Source organism: Pelodiscus sinensis, chromosome 3 (genome assembly GCF_052426305.1).
Source record: "Pelodiscus sinensis isolate ZL-2025 chromosome 3, ASM5242630v1, whole genome shotgun sequence".
NCBI lineage: Eukaryota > Metazoa > Chordata > Testudines > Trionychidae > Pelodiscus > Pelodiscus sinensis.
The window spans coordinates 29,051,752-29,071,423 of NC_143054.1; positions in this window are offsets into that span (position 1 = coordinate 29,051,752).

Here is a 19,672-nt window from a genome sequence, read left to right on the forward strand (position 1 = left end):
CCTAGAAAAGTTAGATGCCTGCATGTCACCAGGGCCTGATGAAATGCATCCTAGAATACTCAAGGAGCTGATAGAGGAGGTATCTGAGCCTCTAGCTATCATCTTTGGAAAATCATGGGAGACAGGAAAGATTCCAGAGGACTGGAAAAGGGCAAATATAGTGCCCATCTATAAAAAGGGAAACAAGAACAACCCAGGAAACTACAGACCAGTTAGTTTAACTTCTGTGCCAGGGAAGATAATGGAGCAAGTAATTAAGGAAATAATTTGTAAACACTTGGAAAGTGGCAAGGTGATAGGGAACAGCCAGCATGGATTTGTAAAGAACAAATCATGTCAAACCTGTCCGAGGCAGAACATCAGAAATGGCTGCCCGTCGCAGGGAGCCATAGCCTGTAATACCTCTGAGGCTGGTATAGGGGGCTCTGTCTGTGAGGTGGAGTGTTTTCCATATAAGGGCATGTAAATTAATAATCTTCCCCTGCTCGCTCCACCCATTGCAGTAACAGATCAGCCAGTGGGCTGACTGGTGCTCAGGCCTGCTACTCCACCCACTGCAGCAAAAACCAACCTATGGGGTGATAAGTTCACAGGCAATAAAACAGGCAGGCAGCCCCTCTCTCACTGGGGATTCGCATTGAGTGAACGCCTGGCCTGATCACCCAGACGCCTTGCACCCCCCGCTCTTGAGTCTTACTGAGCGTACTCCGAGTTGGTCGACCCGAGTGGAGACAGTTTATGAGCGTGTGACCGGTACTTGTGTTCCTGCTGTCTCCAGAACTGGTATAACACCCCCCCCCCCCCCCCCCCCCCCCACCATCATCCCTATCCTAATTGATTTTTTAGTTGTCCTTATTGCTTGCCAAGTGACAGTGGCTAAAAAGTTACTAAGTTAGTTTATAAATAGTTGTGGTTTAGATTTTTTACTGTTTCCTTGTATAAAGTTGTGTAAATAGTCAGCCCTATGGATAATACCAGTGTTAATTCAACTGTTCCTAACCGCTGGGCAGTTATTGGGAATTATTGTGATTTAGAAAAGCCTCAGGGAATTGTTTTGTGTTGTCTGGCAATCTGTTTAATTTTTGTTCTGATGATTGTCTGGCGCCATCAAAATAAAATCAGTTTGTGCTTTTTGAAACCCCCAGTTGTGGTCTCATCCTTTCCGGCATCCCTTCGAACCTCGTGTATTACGGGGACTGACAAAACCAATCTGATAGCTTTCTTTAATAGGATAACAAGTCTTGTGGATAAGGGAGAAGCGGTAGATGTGGTATACCTAGACTTTAGTAAGACGTTTGATATGGTCTCGCATGATATTCTTATCAAGAAACTAGGTAAATACAACTTAGATGGGGCTACTATAAGGTGGGTGCATAACTGGCTGGATAACTGTACTCAGAGAGTAGTTATTAATGGTTCACAATCCTGCTGGAAAGGCATAAGAAGTGGGGTTCTGCAGGCGTCTGTTTTGGGACCGGCTCTGTTCAATATCTTCATCAACGATTTAGATATTGGTATAGAAAGTACACTTATTAAGTTTGCAGATGATACCAAGCTGGGAGGGGTTGCGACTAATCTGGAAGATAGGGTCATAATTCAAAATGACCTGGACAAATTGGAGAAATGGTCTGAGGTAAATAGGATGAAGTTTAATAAAGACAAATGCAAAGTACTTCACTTAGGAAGGAACAATCAGTTTCATATATACAGAATGGGAAGTGACTGTCTAGGAAGGAGTATAGCAGAAAGGGATCTACGTGTTATAGTGGACCACAAGTTGAATATGTGTCAGCAGTGTGATGCTGTTGCAAAAAAAGCAAATGTGATTCTGGGATATATTAACAGGTGTGTTGTGAGCAAGACACAAGAAGTCATTCTTCCGCTCTACTCTGCTCCGGTTAGGCCTCAATTGGAGTATTGTGTTCAGTTCTGTGCACTGCATTTCAAGAAAGATGTGGAGAAATTGGAGAGGGTCCAGAGAAGAGCAACGAGAATGATTAAAGGTCTAGAGAACATGACTTGTGAGGGAAGACTGAAGGAATTGGGTTTGTTTAGTTTAGAAAAGAGAAGATTGAGGGGGGACAAGATAGCAGTTTTCAGATATCTAAAAGGGTGTCATAAGGAGGAGGGAGAAAACGTGTTCATCTTGGCCTCTGGGGATAGAACAAGAAGCAATGGGCTTAAACTGCAGCAAGGGAGGTTTAGGTTGGACATTAGGAAAAAGTTCCTAACTGTCAAGGTAGTCAAACACTGGAATAAATTGCCCAGGGAGGTTGTGGAATCTCCATCTCTGGAGATATTTAAGAGTAGGTTAGATAAATGTCTATCAGGGATGGTCTCTAGACAGTATTTGGTCCTGCCATGAGGGCAGGGGACTGGACTCGATGACCTCTCGAGGTCCTTTCCAGTCCTAGTATTCTATGATTCTATGATAATGAGCCATTAACCACTATCTGGCTACTCCATTGTTGTACCTAAAAGGCTGGTTGTAGGTATTTTCAACCTGACAACATATTTAGTAACACACACAGCAAAACTTCATAACTTCACATACGATAGCATATACAAGTCCACAGGATATTAATGTTCAACAGATCAAGACTTTTAGAATGATACCTCACAACATGGGCATCTAGTATGCTAGGCGGGGGAAGGCTTTGCCTTCTCAACTAGGGACGTAATAGTGTAGTCGATTAACCGATTAACTGATAAGCAAAAGCTTATGGGTTAATGCTATAGTCTACATGCAGTACATTTTTTAGCAGGCTGGCCAGCAGCCCAGCTCAGGCCCAGCTTGCACCGGGTCTGGGACCTACTCCTGCTGCAGCCCTGAATTTAAAGTGTATTAGGAGCTGGGTGGACAGGCAGCCTGGCTCAGTTCTGGCTTTCGCCGGGTCCGGGAGCTCCGATCCCCCCTCCAGACAGTGGCTGCTGCCACCCCGCACTGCTGCCTCTGTATCAGAGGGCATTTTAAAACCAGCTCCCCTCATGGACTGGGTGCCTGTCACCCCACACTGCTGCCTCTGATACAGAGGCAGCAGCACGGAGTGTCAGGGGGCTCCTAAGGAGTGGGGTCGGAGCATACTGGCTGCTGCCCCCAAACCTGGGCACTATAGAATAGTCGAATAACCAATAAGAATTCATGAGGTTAATCAACTATTCAGTGAACCAATTTTTAACATCCCCATTCCCAACCTGGCCTGACCCAGACTCCAACCCCAGAATGCCTACTGTAGGAACTGTCACCTGCTCTCCCCACGATGGGGTGGTGGGAGGGCGGGGCCTGGGCAGAAGGGGTGGAAATGGGGGCAGCCTTGGGGGCTTGCCTTCCCAAACCCAATCTTCACCAGCTGTCCATGCCTCACAAGGCATACTTTATATAAAGCATATCATAATTATAGGACAGTGGTGATTAAGAGTATTCCAGCGTGTTCCACATTCTGGAGCAAGTATCTCTTAATTGAATCACACAGCTAACAGTGTAAACAATTCAATGCTCTAGATATAACCACTGTATCTGATTGCTAGGACAATGGAGGGGAGAGCTTTATTTTTAGTCCATGTATTAGAATCTATCATGGAGGAACCCTATTTAAAACAAGTAAAAGCCAAAGTGAATGGGCCAAAATCATGCTAGAAATGTCTTAAAAAAATCAAACCCCAATTTTTTTTCATTTGAGATGACTCAACCAGTTTAAGAATGGGTTTTAATATGATTTGTAAACAGCTAGGCTGCTCCCTTAAACCATGTTTAAACCCATCTTTCAATAATTTGATTTTTAAAGAATGCTTAAATTGTATAAGATTCTCCTACAACTATACTGCAGATAGGCTATATCTCCAGAAGGGCAGAAGCCCATAATAATACAGACTGAGAAGTCAAAGTGAGTAAATAATTACACTAGGCACGCAATACCATGATGATAGACAGGCACAATATTAGAAACTGAATGGAAAATGAATTGCAAGAGCAACCTATATATTTGTTCATTTAATTACTTGGCTGTAAAAAATAATGGGGTGCTGACAGGTCAGGCGCCAACTCATGCCAGAGTCTCAGGACAATTCACTTGAATGTGAATATCAAAGATGTGTTCAGTTTTAGTATGCATTCAGACTAATTCCCTTCTGTGCTAATAGAGATCAAAGGAGATGTTGATTGTATTGCTTTTGTCTGACTATATCCTGTAGTTTGCTATTACATTACTTTTACATTATGTATAGACTATAATGAAATATAGATGAAAGGTGGGCTAATACAGAATTATTCAAGTTTTAGAACTTCATGAAAAGTAATGGAATGTTACTTGTATTTTTCTCATGTATCTTTTTCTATGTAATGGCAGGCATTTGCATTGTATACAGCTCTGTAACTCGATTACTCATCAAAGAAAAATGCTAACTTCAAAGCAAGGGCCATTGCATCCAACAATGGAAATTCACAAACTATCTGCATTTCTTACAGTCAACAAAGCAAGGCCTACATGGGTACAGAAACTGTCAGCTAGTTTTCTGTATAAAGCAGATATAAAAGATGGATCCTTCACTTCTGCACTGTTTAGATTCTAATGGTGAAATACTGAATGAGTGGACAGAGATCCCCAGTGTTATATTGAGTAATCCTGAGAACTTTTGGAGCCTGGCAGATTATTACCTCTCTGCATTCATTTGGACTTACAACTTTGACTCACTTGTTAATACATCAGAGGGGTAGCCATGTTAGTCTGAATCTGCAAAAGCGACGAGGAGTCCTGTGGCACCTTATAGACTAACTGAAGTGTAGGAGCATAAGCTTTCGTGGGCAAAGACCCACTTCGTCAGATGCATGTAGTGAAAATTTCCAGAGGCAGGTATAAATATGCAGGCCAGGATCAGGCTGGAGATGACCAGGTGGATCCAATCAAGGAGGATGAGGCCCACTTCTAGCAGCTGATCTGGAGGTGTGAATTCCAAGAGAGCAGAAGCTGCTTTTGTAGTTAGCAAGCCATTCACAGTCTTTGTTTAATCCCGAGTTGATTGTGTCAAACTTAAAGATGAACTGTAGCTCAGCAGTTTCTCTTTGAAGTCTGGTCCTGAAGTTTTTTTGCTGCAGGATGGCTACTTTTAGATCTGCAATTGTGTGTCCAGGAAGATTGAAGTGTTCCCCTACAGGTTTTTGTATGTTGCCATTCCTAATATCAGATTTGTGTCCATTGATTCTTTTACGTAGGGACTGTCCTGTTTGGCCAATGTATATAGCAGTGGGGCATTGTTGGCACATGATGGCATATATTACGTTGGTGGATGTGCAGGAGAATGTACCAGTGACAGTATGGCTGATCTGGTTAGGTCCTGTGATGGTGTTGCTGGTGTATATATGTGGGCAGAGTTGGCACCGAGGTTTGTTGCAAGGATTGGTTCCTGAGTTCGAGTTATTATGGTGCGGTGTGTAGTTGCTGGTGAGAATATGCTTAAGGTTGGCGGGTTGTCTGTGGGCAAGGACCGGCCTACCTCCCAAGGCCTGTGAAAGCGAGGGATCATTGTCCAGGATGGGTTGAAGATCACTAATGATGCGTTGGAGAGGTTTTAGCTGGGGACTGTAGGTGATGGCCAGTGGTGTTCTGTTGGTTTCTTTCTTGGGCTTGTCCCGTAGCAGGAAGCTTCTGGGTACCTAAAGGAGGCTGCCAGACAACTCTCCAATACCAAATTCTACAGGCCACTTTCCTCAGATCCCACTAAGGAATTTACTAAGAAACTGCACCATCTGCTCAGGACACTCCCTAAACAAACACAGGAACAAATCGACACACCTTTAGAGCCCTGACCAGGGTTGTTCTATCTATTACCCAAGATCCACAAACCTGGAAATCCCGGACGCCCCATCATCTCGGGCATTGGCACTCTTACTGAAGGACTGTCTGGCTATGTGGACTTTCTGCTCAGACCCTACGCCACCAGCACTCCCAGTTACCTTCGTGACACTACGGATTTCCTGAGAAAACTACAATGCATAGGTGATCTTCCAGAAAACACCATCCTAGCCACCATGGATGTAGAGGCTCTCTATACAAACATCCCACATGCAGATGGAGTACAAGCTGTCAGGAACAGTATTCCTGATGATGCCACAGCACAACTGGTGGCTGAACTCTGTGAATTTATCCTCACACACAACTATTTCAGATTTGGTGACAACATATACCTCCAGACCAGTGGCACTGCTATGGGCACCCGCATGGCCCCACAATACACCAACATTTTTATGGCTGACCTGGAACAACGCTTCCTCAGCTCTCGTCCACTTACACCCCTTCTCTACCTACGCTACATCGATGACATCTTCATCATCTGGACCCATGGGAAGGAGACTCTGGAAGAATTTCACCATGATTTCAACAGCTTCCACCCCACCATCAACCTCAGCATGGACCAATCTACACGGGAGGTCCATTTCCTGGACACCACGATACAAATAAGTGACGGTCATATCAATACCACCCTATACCGAAAACCTACCAACCGCTATACTTACCTGCATGCCTCCAGTTTCCATCCCGGACACACCACACGATCCATTGTTTACAGCCAGGCACTGAAGTACGACCGCATATGCTCCAACCCCTCAGACAGAGACCTACACCTACAAGATCTTCAACAAGCATTCTGTAAACTGCGATACCCACACGAGGAAGTGAGGAGACAGATTGACAGAGCCAGACGTGTACCCAGAAGCCTCCTGCTACGGGACAAGCCCAAGAAAGAAACCAACAGAACACCACTGGCCATCACCTACAGTCCCCAGCTAAAACCTCTCCAACGCATCATTAGTGATCTTCAACCCATCCTGGACAATGATCCCTCGCTTTCACAGGCCTTGGGAGGTAGGCCGGTCCTTGCCCACAGACAACCCGCCAACCTTAAGCATATTCTCACCAGCAACTACACACCGCACCATAATAACTCGAACTCAGGAACCAATCCTTGCAACAAACCTCGGTGCCAACTCTGCCCACATATATACACCAGCAACACCATCACAGGACCTAACCAGATCAGCCATACTGTCACTGGTACATTCTCCTGCACATCCACCAACGTAATATATGCCATCATGTGCCAACAATGCCCCACTGCTATATACATTGGCCAAACAGGACAGTCCCTACGTAAAAGAATCAATGGACACAAATCTGATATTAGGAATGGCAACATACAAAAACCTGTAGGGGAACACTTCAATCTTCCTGGACACACAATTGCAGATCTAAAAGTAGCCATCCTGCAGCAAAAAAACTTCAGGACCAGACTTCAAAGAGAAACTGCTGAGCTACAGTTCATCTTTAAGTTTGACACAATCAACTCGGGATTAAACAAAGACTGTGAATGGCTTGCTAACTACAAAAGCAGCTTCTGCTCTCTTGGAATTCACACCTCCAGATCAGCTGCTAGAAGTGGGCCTCATCCTCCTTGATTGGATCCACCTGGTCATCTCCAGCCTGATCCTGGCCTGCATATTTATTCCTGCCTCTGGAAATTTCCACTACATGCATCTGACGAAGTGGGTCTTTGCCCACGAAAGCTTATGCTCCTACACTTCAGTTAGTCTATAAGGTGCCACAGGACTCCTCGTCGCTTTTGTTAATACATTTTACTTGCTTTAACCTCTTAACTCTCATTTCTCTCCATGTCTACACTGGTGGAGAAAATCAATGCAAGATACACAACTCCAGGTATATAGATAGTGTAGTTGAAGTCGATGTACCTTAAGTCGAATTTCTGCTGCGTCCCCACTGCAGGAAGTCAATGGGAGAAACTCTCCCACTGACTTCCCTTACTCCTCGTGACTGTGAGGAGTTCCAGGGTTGACAGGGATGCCTTAGAGTTTGATTTAGCAGGTCCTTACCAGACCCGCTAAACCGAACACCAGAAGATCGACCTCTTAGTGTTGATCTTCCCAGAAGTGTAGATGTGGCCTTTAATTAGTTTACCAAAGAATTGGCTACCAACATTTTTTTTTAGTATAAAATCCAGAATACCAATTGATTTTGGGTAAGTGACTGATCCATTGGGATCGAGTAACCTAATGTGATGTGATTGTTGCAAATTATAACCTCTTATCACAAAGTCCAGCTTGTCTAGCTGGCAAGATAGGCTGAAGAGCTTAATGGTATGGGTGTGTGACTAGTAATACTGGTAGAGTGGTCCATTTGTCACTGGTCTGGTGAAATCTAATTCTAGAGCATACCACCAGTTTGGAGGAGTTGCCTTGGTTTCTGAGGGCACGTCTACTACATGCTTATTTCAGAATAAACTGTCTAAGAGGAAATATTCTGAAATAGCGTGTCTACACAGCAAATGCCCATTGAAATAGTGCCGAGCTATTTCAAAATAGAGCATCCACATTCATTGGATGCTGAATTGCATTTAAGACCACGTGGAAGCACTTCAGGCAGGGCATCAGGATAGCACTCTCTTCCTGGAGCAGCTGAGACTATCTGAAGCTCGAGCTTAAAGAGACCCTCCTGTACAGCCATTTCTCAGGCTCTGCTCCTTTGCCTGCCTCATTGAGGGACAGCTCTTATATGTCTTGGTGCACCTTCTGCTGCAGTTTCTGCAGGCTGTCTTCCAGGCCCTGCAGGAACAGGACCCCCAGCTCATTATGGGGCAATTCCTCACTACTCTTCAGGTGCTGCTCATGCAGCTTGACCCCACCTGCCCTCCCCTGCACATTGTGCACCGCCACGTGTAGCAACTGGACACCAACTCTGACTGGTGGGACCGGAGTGGTGGGACACCCACATGAGACCCACCACCCCCTCCAGAAGCAGGTAGCCATTGCCATCTGGAAGCTCGCCACGCCGGACAGCTACTGATCCATCAAGAACCAGTTCAGCCTGGGGAGACTGATCATCTGGGCCATGATCATGCAGGTATGGCGCTCTCATGCTATTGTCTCAGGATGGTGGTGAACTGAACTGCTGGAGTGGGGTTCCCTAGGGAAGGGGCAGCGGTGGTGGAAGCCCTCTCCCTGGGAGGTTGTTCAGACTCACCTTCACAAAGCGCTGGTGGAGGATGAGGCAAGTCGGGGTTGTTCCTGCTGTGTGTAGAAGAGAGGAGTGGGGCTTGGTGGCCTCCTAAGGTCTCTGGCAACCCTGTGATTCTCTGTTTGTCTCCATCTACAGGTGGTGAGGGCCAACACTGTCCTGCTGCGCAGTCATCTGCCTGGGCGATGCAGACCCCATCATCACCAGCTTCGCTGCTATGGGCTTCCCCAGCTGTGGAGGGTGGGGCCACTGACAGCACCTACATCCCCATATTAGCCCCCAACCACTGGGCATCTTGAGTACATGAACTAGAAAGGGGTACTTTTTGATGGGCCTGCAGGCCCTCGTAGACCACTGCATCCAGTTCACCTAGCTATATTGCACACTCCTAAGCAACACAGGTAAGGTGTGTCCCAGGGTAGACACTATGAATGTTTCCTCTAATACTTTCCATCCATGTGTACATTTTTTCCATCCATAGGTGGAATAAACTTTGTGTGTGTGCTGAGGTATGTGCAAATGTGCACCACCAGTAAAACACAAACCTTTACCATTTTGGTAAAGATTTTTGTTATTCCAAAACCAACACTCAAAAATTTTTACCACAAATTATGCTTTTCAGTTTCCATTTTAGTTAGCAGATGGTTTTGTTTAGTTGGTTTGGTTTTTAAACTAAAAATTCAACCCAAGATGAAAAATTCCACAAAATTTTAGATTTCCATATTTTGTCCAAAAAGTTTTGGTGAAAAAATTTCAGCTGGTTCTGTTTAGAAAACACAGATAGCATTTTAATAGGTAAATTCATTCCAAAATTCTTGACAAAATGAATGTCCTTTTGTGGCTAAAGCTAGAAGAGTTTATTTAGTCTATTGTCAACTCAGCCACTGACTTGCCATGTAACCTTGAATAGTGCACTTAACCTCCTTTCAGGGCTCTGGAACTGTTTTTAGAGTGGGGATGCTGAAAGCCAATGAACCAAACTGTAGACCCTGAAGGATGGAAGCCATTAACTATGGTTACTTAAGTGAGGGAGTGCAGTGGTGCTCTTATCGCCCTTAGTTCCAGTACCTATGTGTCTTTGTTTCAAGTTACCTGTCTGCTAAAATGAAGCCATCCTGCTTCCCTATTGTATCTCACACAGGTATAGCGATGTTTAATAATTTATGATTGCTATGGGCTTTGAGGTATTTAGATGAAAAGTGCATAGAATGCAAAGTACTAACTTGATTAACATGCAGTATGGAAAGTAAACCACATGATAGGTAAATCAACCCTTTACAATCTAATTTTATAACCGAGTATTGTCTTTGGAAAGAGAGGTAAGGAAAAGATTTATTAAACAGCAGGTTAACACTGAGAATGTCTTCAAATTACATTTTTCAGACAAGGGACTATTCTGGAATTTGATACATAGTGCTTGAGAACCCGGGGTTTGATGAAGAGGTAGGGCCCTCAGCAGGGATGGAACTTAACATGGGTAAAACAATACGATCATTATTATTTTATTACAATATTTTAACAGCTCTTTCCACGTGACTGAAACAGAATCTACAAGCACCTACAAATTCAGTGGTGCCTTTCCTCCATCCTCCAGTTTTGCTGTTTGGCTTCTACCATTTCAGCAGAATTAGGTATATTTTTATACAAGATTCAACTTGTTTTGAATTTTAGGTGTGATGACGTCTACCTTTGCTGTCCCAGAGGTCATGCAGACACAAACTCAGTTTTTCCCTCACAAGTATAAGGATATTGCCTCATTTAGGGTGAGTCTGCAGAGCACCCTAACCTCGAACTAAGATATGGAATTTGCACAGTGCAAATTGAGTATCTTATTTCAACTGAATTTCAAAATAGCATATTTGTGTACACATCGCCAAATTTTGAAATAACGTGCTATTTTGAGACATCCCTTAACCCTTGTGGAACAAGGATTACAGGGATGCCGAAATAGCACACCCGCTATTTCAAGACCTATCTCAAAATAGTTGAAGTCATGCTATGGGATTGCGTAATGCTGAGAGGTGGAACCTAACATAGGACCTCTGGAGCTTAGTGCAGCAGCCTCTGCAGCTTGAGCTAAAAGCTAGCCACCTCTTACCAAAGGTTATACAGGAAACTCATTCTCTCTTTCAGTGGTGTAAGTGCTACTACATGGGACAGTGAATCACACCCAGTAGGTTTGGGGGTTACAATTGCCCTGTGGACATACTCTAAGTCTCAACACACGTCACAAGCCTCTGAAAATTTAGTTTTTACACTACTCATCCAATGGCATGCAAAGCCCCTATGACAAAGCCAGAAACCGAAGCCAGGCTTCCTAGAACCAAAGGCCTGTGACCTGTCCTCAAGACCATTCTCCCTCTCTAATTATCATTTACATAGCACTTCAGAACACTTTGCACACATTAATGGGCTTAGCCTTACAATGATATTCTGAGGCAAGTTAATTATTATCTCCATATTATTTATGGGGAAATTGAGGCAGAAATAGTAAGTGATTTACCCAGTGCCACAGAGGAAATCAGTGTCAGAGCCAGGTCAAGACTTGCCTCTTTTAGCTGGACATTTACAGTTTGCTCATCAGTTCCTTGCTTCCAGACTTGCATACAGATCTTTGTATTATTTCAAGTATCATCAAGTGTTGTTTTGTCTGCATCAGGCATATTAGAACAGTTTAAGGAAGATTTAGGATCTTTAATGGGACCACTCAAGATGGAGCCCAATGTCAGTAAGCTGAAAAGCTATCTTTTCCTTAATTGACTCTTTGTAAGGAGTGCTGTCAATTATAGGTTTTAAAAAAAAACAAGCCTAAAGATAGCCAGACCCACATGACTTTGCAATGGTTTGATAATACTCTCCAGAATACTAAAATATTCTCATCTTGAAAGCTACACCTGAAGTAAATGATTATTGCTGCAGGCTCATATCTCAGCGGGAGTATTAAGACATATTTGTCCATGCAGGGGTTTATTTCAATTCCTTCATTTTGTCTCAAGCTAACTGTTAATATAGTTTCTGTATGAAAGTCAAACGTGCTTTAAGAAGCATCCTGCCCATGAACTGTGAAACACAAGGTCAGTCATCAGTCCCATTATTTTCACAGTAAGACGAGCTGGCACAATAGCTGACTAGTTGATACACTACTCCTTAAGAAGTACAAGCTCATTTTCCTTCTTGAAAGTACACCTGATATATTGGAAACAATATCTAGAACTTTTGCACAATAATTATAGTGACCCTTGATTAAAGTTTTTTAAATGAAAGTGATGTCAGTACATTATGAGATGAATGTCAACAGAGATCATTTAGGCCCTTTATACTGCTAATGACATGTGAACAAATAGGGGCCTCATTATCTACACTTAAATGTGTGCCTTAGATTGCTCATTATCTAGCATGCTATGAATTGGTACTTCAGCATGCATGAGATCCTAATGGTATTATATAAAGAGCTTCAAGCTTTGTTTAATAGATGGTGTTTTAATCATTAGAGTTTGCTTAGCGCTATAGTACCTGGCTGTGTTCCATTGACATACAGTGCCTAATGGTCTGAAGCATCAGAAAAGATGACTTTTCAAAAGCTGGACTTTGATAATCAATCACATCATTAAGATGAATGCTTTTTTTTAATCATGCGATAATTAGCATTTTCAAAACTATTCACAACACAGCATTAGGAAAATGAGAGGTTCCAAAACTCTGAATAACGTGCATCCATAATGTTTTTCTCTTACAAAGAGCAGGAGACATCTTCTCTTGACCACTTATTGCTGTGGGGAAAGCATAATAATATATATGACAATGACACCTCAACCACACATTAAGATTTAATCTTCCCCAGAATCCAGCAGCTAAGTTTCTTACCAGGACACTCACAATATATCACCCTTGTCCTGAAAACCTAGCTCTGGCTTTGGGTAGCAACACATCCTGATTTCATATAACGTGCTTCCAGTCAAGCCATACACAAGGGCTACGTCTACACTGGCATGAATTTCCAAAAATGCTTTTAATGGAAAAGTTTTCCATTAAAAGCATTTTCGGAAAAGCACGTCTAGATTGGCAGGATGCTTTTCCACAAAAGCACTTTTTGCGGAAAAGCGTCCGTGGCCAATCTAGACGCAGTTTTCCGCAAAAAAGCCCCGATCGCCTTTTTCACGATCGGGGCTTTCTTGCGGAAAACAGTACTATGCTGTTTACACTGGCCCTTTTGGGCAAAAGTCTTTCGGAAAAAGACTTTTGCCCAAACAGGAGCAGCATAGTTTTTCCGGAAAAGCACTGATGATTTTACATGAGATTGTCAGTGCTTTTCTGGAAATTCAAGCAGCCAGTGTAGACAGCTGGCAAGTTTTTCCGAAAAAGCGGATGATTTTCCGGAAAAACTTGCCAGTCTAGACACAGCCCACGAGAGGCAATGCATAATTTTGGAGTGGCTTACCACATCAATTACGCCAGGCTCCTTATAGTGAGAGAAAGGAAAACTGCTTCAGATAAAAGACTAATTGATCTGGACCTTCATCAAAAATTAAAACCAAACCTGACCAGGACTTTTTTTATTGTCAGAACAAATCCAGTTAAAAATGTTCCCCCTATAATTGCGCACCTCTGACCCTCCAGATCAAAATGTGAAAATATTTTTATAAGGCAGGCTGTTGGAAACAGTACCAGAACCCATTCAGGTACTAATCCACTTACTGTTTACTAGAAGACACAAACCCACCCACTTAAAATGGACTGAAATTGGAGCTCTTTGGGTGAAATCCTGGTCCCATTAAAGTCAATGCACATTTTGCCATTTTTCAGTGGAGACAGGAGCTTCTGACATTCACACATTTAAAAAAAAGATCTGCATGGCAAGCTAAATTTCCTAGAAGACAGGAGAGACTAAAGAGCTGAATCTGTTATGATGTCTTCTGTGATTAAATCTGTGCCAGTCTAAACTAGATGCTAGATGTGGTGGAAGTGGTTGCTCTATTGACTAGACAGCCCTTCTCCCTGATATGCCTTCCAAGATATTCCATACTTCTCAACTGTAGAAACAGTAGCTAATGATTGCTCAAACCCCTGGGACCCGATCACTGAACTACTCCTGGGTGAGATTTTGGGACAATACTTTTTGGATCAATGACAGATTTTGGAAATTCAACCCCGGATTAAAAAAGTCTCTGCAGGCTTCCCTGTTGCCAGTTGTATATGGATGAAATGTTCTAATTTCTTGGGTCTGTTGCCAAGCGCTTAACTCACTAAACATCTTGTTTTTCCTTCTAGTTTTTATAAAGATTGCATTTGATGCTAAGGGTTATTGGTTTTATTTTCTTTTTTAATTATTTCATTATCCCTGTTGAATGTTTTTTACACCATTTTCATAATTTTCCTATGACAAAATACTGTATTGACCATCAATTTGATCTTGTTTCATCCTCTAAGACACTGTTGCTTTTGAAAGCATTGCAAGTTGTACTGTGATACTTTCTTGGCATGATTAAAATAAAAAGAGAACTACGTAATAGGAAGAAATAATTTATTCTCATGCACCTTCCAGTTCATTTTTGTAGGTTCAGGAGGTTTGGAGAAGCATTCAGACTCCTGGAGGTTTAACTGAATCAAAACGCTAAACTTGGGATTTTCAGAAATGCTCATCATTGACTTAACTTTTTTTCAATTGAAATCAGTCTGAGTTTTACCACTGACTTCAATGGAAGAAGAGTTAAGCTAACTCTGAACAGAGTGGGCCAGATTTTTTTTAAGATATTTAAATACCTAAAGGTACCTTTTGGAACATCACCTATTACTACTGGCAATCCTCACAGAAGAGGATTTCTCTTCCATTGTTTTGTGTATGAATCCTAAGGATCCTGTGTTTATAGAAGGAACCACCACTTGCATAAGAAACTGATTACCACTCACCCATTGAAGTCCAAATTAGTGGCTTATCTTTCCAATCAGCTGTTTGGTTGGTGTACATTTATTTTGTTGATGTATTCTTATTGCATACAACCCAAGTTGATGTCTGTATATATTTTATGGCATGACCTGTTATAAACTTCTATTGTATTCTGTTATCATACCGTATTAATCTTTCTAAGATGACAGACTCTTGGCAACAGCAAACAAACTGGAAGGGAAAAGATATATCAAGTTCCCGAAAATCTAGACTTACAGACCTTGATGAAGTCTTTGCAATATGTAATAAAAGGAAATTTCATAATTCGTAGATATTGCAATTCTGTTTTAGATCAAAAAATATCCCATTGTGATGATTTAGATGTCTTGGAAAATGAGTTAACATTTTATTTGGATTACAATGTTACTAAATACATCCTTTGATAAAAGTTTACTCCTACTATATAATTGTTATTATTAACAATAATCATAAACATTTGTCTTATGCTACCACCCAAAGGTTCCAGTGAGATTTTGAATCTCATGCTGTTGGGACCACTACAGCTTATTAACTCATCTTTATTGTTGTTTTTGTTGGCTGAACATTTTCCACTGAAACGGTTTCTTGAAAGTTGGGTTTTCAACTAATAAATATGTTGCAAAAAATGTTTCCTTTTCATGGAATGTTTGAAGTTTTCAATAAAAAAACTAAACCTGGAAGCCAACATTTTTCACATTTCAGCCAAAACCATGCTGTTCAATGTTAATGAAAAGTTTAAATTAATTGCAGAAAAACACCCCATTTTCTGACTAGTGTTAGTTAAAACTGTTTGTTTTACAAAACTGTTTGTTTTACAAATATTAACTAATGAATCCTGGGAGGCAGGTACGAGTATTTATAGATGGGAAAAAAGGAAGCAAAGAGCATTTAACCAGAGAAAGAAGGCACTTCCATCACCAGCTTTCCTGCCAGTTGTACTCCATTGCCTAAGAGCAAGGTGAAAGAAATGTGACTTGGCAGCACTTTAATGAGGAATGGATGGCAGCTACATGGCACAGACATTACACTCAATCTTTTCTTTACATGTGTTAATTGCCATGATGGATCAGATTAATGATTCATCTAGTCTAGTAGGTTGTCTCCAACAGTAGCCAGATGCTATGGAGAAAGGTGAAAACAGCGCTGTAGTAGGCAGATAAATAATATCCAGCATATAGGATGAGTTTCTTTTTTGCATCCATTACTTAGTGCAGTAACCTTTCAAGACTAACGTACCCCTGTTAGGAGTCTGATTTGTCTTCAAGTGTCACCTCTCTTTAAAAAATTACTTGCTTATAAAATCAGACATAAAAATACAAAATTGTCACAGCACACTGTTATTGAAAAATTGCGTAAGTTCTTATTTTAATTATAAAATACACCAATTGGAATATAAACATTGTACTTAAATTTCAGTATATAGAGCAGTATAAACAAGTTATTGTATGAAATTTAGTTTGTACTGACTTTGCTAGTACTTTTTACATAGCCTGTTGTAAAAGTAGGTAAATATCTAGATGAGTTGATGTACCCTCTGGAAGACCTCTGTGTGCCAACAGAGGTACATGTATTCTTGATTGAGAACCACTGGCTTATGCACTGATGCTGAAAAGATCTCTCTCCCTTCCAAAACACTATGGGAGTTTTTGTTTTGTTTTTTAAGACTGCTGTAATTATGGATGTTCACAATACATAAATGACCAAAGGTTTTGTGAATCCTGCTAAACTCTTAGCTTCGTGACTGTGACGTAGTGGGGGTACTTGCTGGGCTGTGGTGACCCCTGCTGTCTGGAGCAAGACCCAGCAGGGAAAACCTCACTATGCAAAGGTAGTGCCAAACTTGTTGAACCAGTGGCCAGACACCCCCCATGGAGAGGAACAAAGGAAGGTGGAATGCTGCCCTGACTGGGGGGCAGGGCTGGAAGGGAATTTAGTGAGTTCCTCGCTGGAAGACAGGGTATAAGGAGCTGGGGAGGGGGCCGGGACTCCCCTATCTCAAGGGGGGCACTGAGGCCTCTTAGCCCCAGTTCCTGTAACCAGATTACATCTGTGCTGCGCTGTGCTGGAGGAGCAATAAACCACCCTCAATTCCACTGGCTGGTGCAGTCTGTTTGTGCCATTTCGGGGTGCAGGAGACGGGGAACCCCCAACGCGCCGTCACAGTGACTGCTTATAGCAATGAGCTGCAGGGATAACTGTGCAGTTTAACACAGTAGCAGGTTTAAAACAAATAAAGAGAAGTATTTCCTCACACAACACACAGTTAACCTGTGGAACTCCTTGCCAGAGGATACTGTGAAGGTCAAGACTATAAAACAGGCATGTCCAAAGTCCGGCCCGCGGGCCAATTGCGGCCCGTGTTCTGATTTAATACGGCCCCCGCTTCCTCCCCCTCTCCTGGCTCCCTGGCACTCTTTTGAACTGGCGCGCCCAGCGCGCCGCTTCCGGCCGCGCCGCCACCGCCGCCGCCCATGGCCTCTGCGGTCCTAGAGCCTGCCCTGTAGGGCACGTTCGCAGCCCTGCTCCCCCGCTCGGCTGCGGGTTCGCCCTGCCCCCAGGCCACCGTGAGGCCGGCGTGCCCTGCGCTCTCCGCCCGCCTCCGACCCTGCGGGCCCTCTGCCTTGGGGCTGAGAGTGCGGGGATGGCCCTCACGCATGTTCACTTCTTCAAATCTGGCCCTCTTTGAAAAAAGTTTGGACACCCCTGCTATAAAAGGTTTCAAAGAAGAGCTAGATAGATTCATGAAGGTTAGGTCCATCAATGGCTATTAGTCAGGACAGGCAGGGATGGTGTCCCTAGCCTCTGTTCTGCCAGAAGCTGGGAATGAATCATAAGGTTGATGATTACCTGTTCTGTTCATTCCCTCTGAGGTACCTGCCACTGCCCACTGTCAGAAGACAGAAGACAGATAGACCATTGGTCTGACCCAGTATAGCCTTCATATGTTTTTATGTATTGTGTGAAAAAGTATTTCTGTTTGTACATTCTCCACAGCCAGGGACTCCAATAATGCTTCACTCCCCTCATCAAGAAGGGAGATCATGGTGCACCATGAGAAATGTAATAAAAAATCCTCACCAGGGAGCCCAACCTATAGGGGAGAAGAATGAGAGCATGAGGCACCTATACTACAGTTCCAATGAGGTACTCCACTGAGGGGATGTCTACACTACAAAGTTAGTTCGAACTAACGGACGTTAGTTCCAACTAACTTTCATAGGCGCTACACTAGCGCTCCGTTAGTTCGAATTTAATTCGAACTAACGGAGCGCTTAGTTCGAACTAGGTAATCCTCATTCCACGAAGATTAAGCCTAGTTCGAACTAGCTAGTTCAAATTAAAGGGTGTGTAGCCCCTTAATTCGAACTAGTGGGAGGCTAGCCCTCCCCAGGTTTCCCTGGTGGCCACTCTGGCCAACACCAGGGAAACTCGTCTGCCCCCCTCCCGGCCCCGGACCCCTTAAAGGGGCACGGGCTGGCTACGCTGCCCGTGCCAGGTGCAAGCCTGCCAGCACCCAGCCAGCAGACCCTGCACCTGGCATGGATCGAGCCACCCACCCAATGCCCCCCAGCCCTTCCCCTCTTCCCAGGACCAGGCTGGCGGCTCCCGGGAGCTTGCCCGGGACCGCAAGAGGCGGGCACCCACCTGGGCTAGTGCAGACATCGTGGACCTCGTCCATGATCTCCGCACTAGGCACAGGAAAGTGGCCAGCTTGGGCAGGAGAGCTGCCAGCCTGGCCACCCAGGAGCAGGTGTGCAAGAGAATCAAGGGGGTCCACTGAGACCCCCAACCCTGAGCCCTGAGCTTACAATGGCCGTCCTGGGTCAGACCAAAGGTCCATCTAGCCCAGTAGCCTGTCTGCCGACAGCGGCCAACCCTAGGGACCCTGGAGGGGATGGACCGAAGACAGTGACCAAGCCATTTGTCTCGTGCCATCCCTCTCCAGCCTTCCACAAACCTTGGGCAGGGACACCACTCCTACCCCCTGGCTAATACCACTCCATGGACCCAACCTCCATGACTTGATCTCACTTCCCTTTAAACTCTGTTCCAGTTCTAGCCTTCACAGACTCCTGCAGCAAGGAGTTCCACAGGTTGACTCTTTGCTTTGTGAAGAACAACTTTCTGTTACTAGTTTGAAGCCTGCTACCCATTCCTTTCCTTTGGTGTCCTCTAGTCCTTCTTTATGGGAACTAATGAAGAACTTTTCTGTATGCACCCTCTCCACCCCACTCCTGCTTTTAGAGACCTCTATCCTGTCCCCCCTCCGTCTCCTCTTTTCTAAGCTGAAAAGTCCCAGTCTCTTTAGCCTCTCTTCATATGGGACCTGTTCCCAACACCTGATCATTTTAGTTGCCCTCCCCTCTCCCAGCCTCTCTCTTCCCCTCTCCCACCTCCTTTTCCCAGTCTCCCCCAGTTTTGTTCAATAAAGACAGATTCCATTTTGGAAGACACGTTATTTTTATTTTGTACATCAAGAAGAGGGGCTAGGGAAGGGTAAGTGGAAGGAGGCGAGGGAGGAATGGGGCACGAGCCCCTGATGGGGAGGACTGGGCTGTCTCCGCCGGCTTCTGGGGGTGGAAGCTCTCCTGCAGCCCCCCAATTGTCCCCTCTCCCCAGATGGCAGCCTGCGGCAAGTGCAGCCGGGCTGATGGCCGAGTGCTGTGATGTGCCCAGTGTGGGTACTCCGGGCACTCCAAGCCAGGACTGCTTTGCAAGCGGGGAA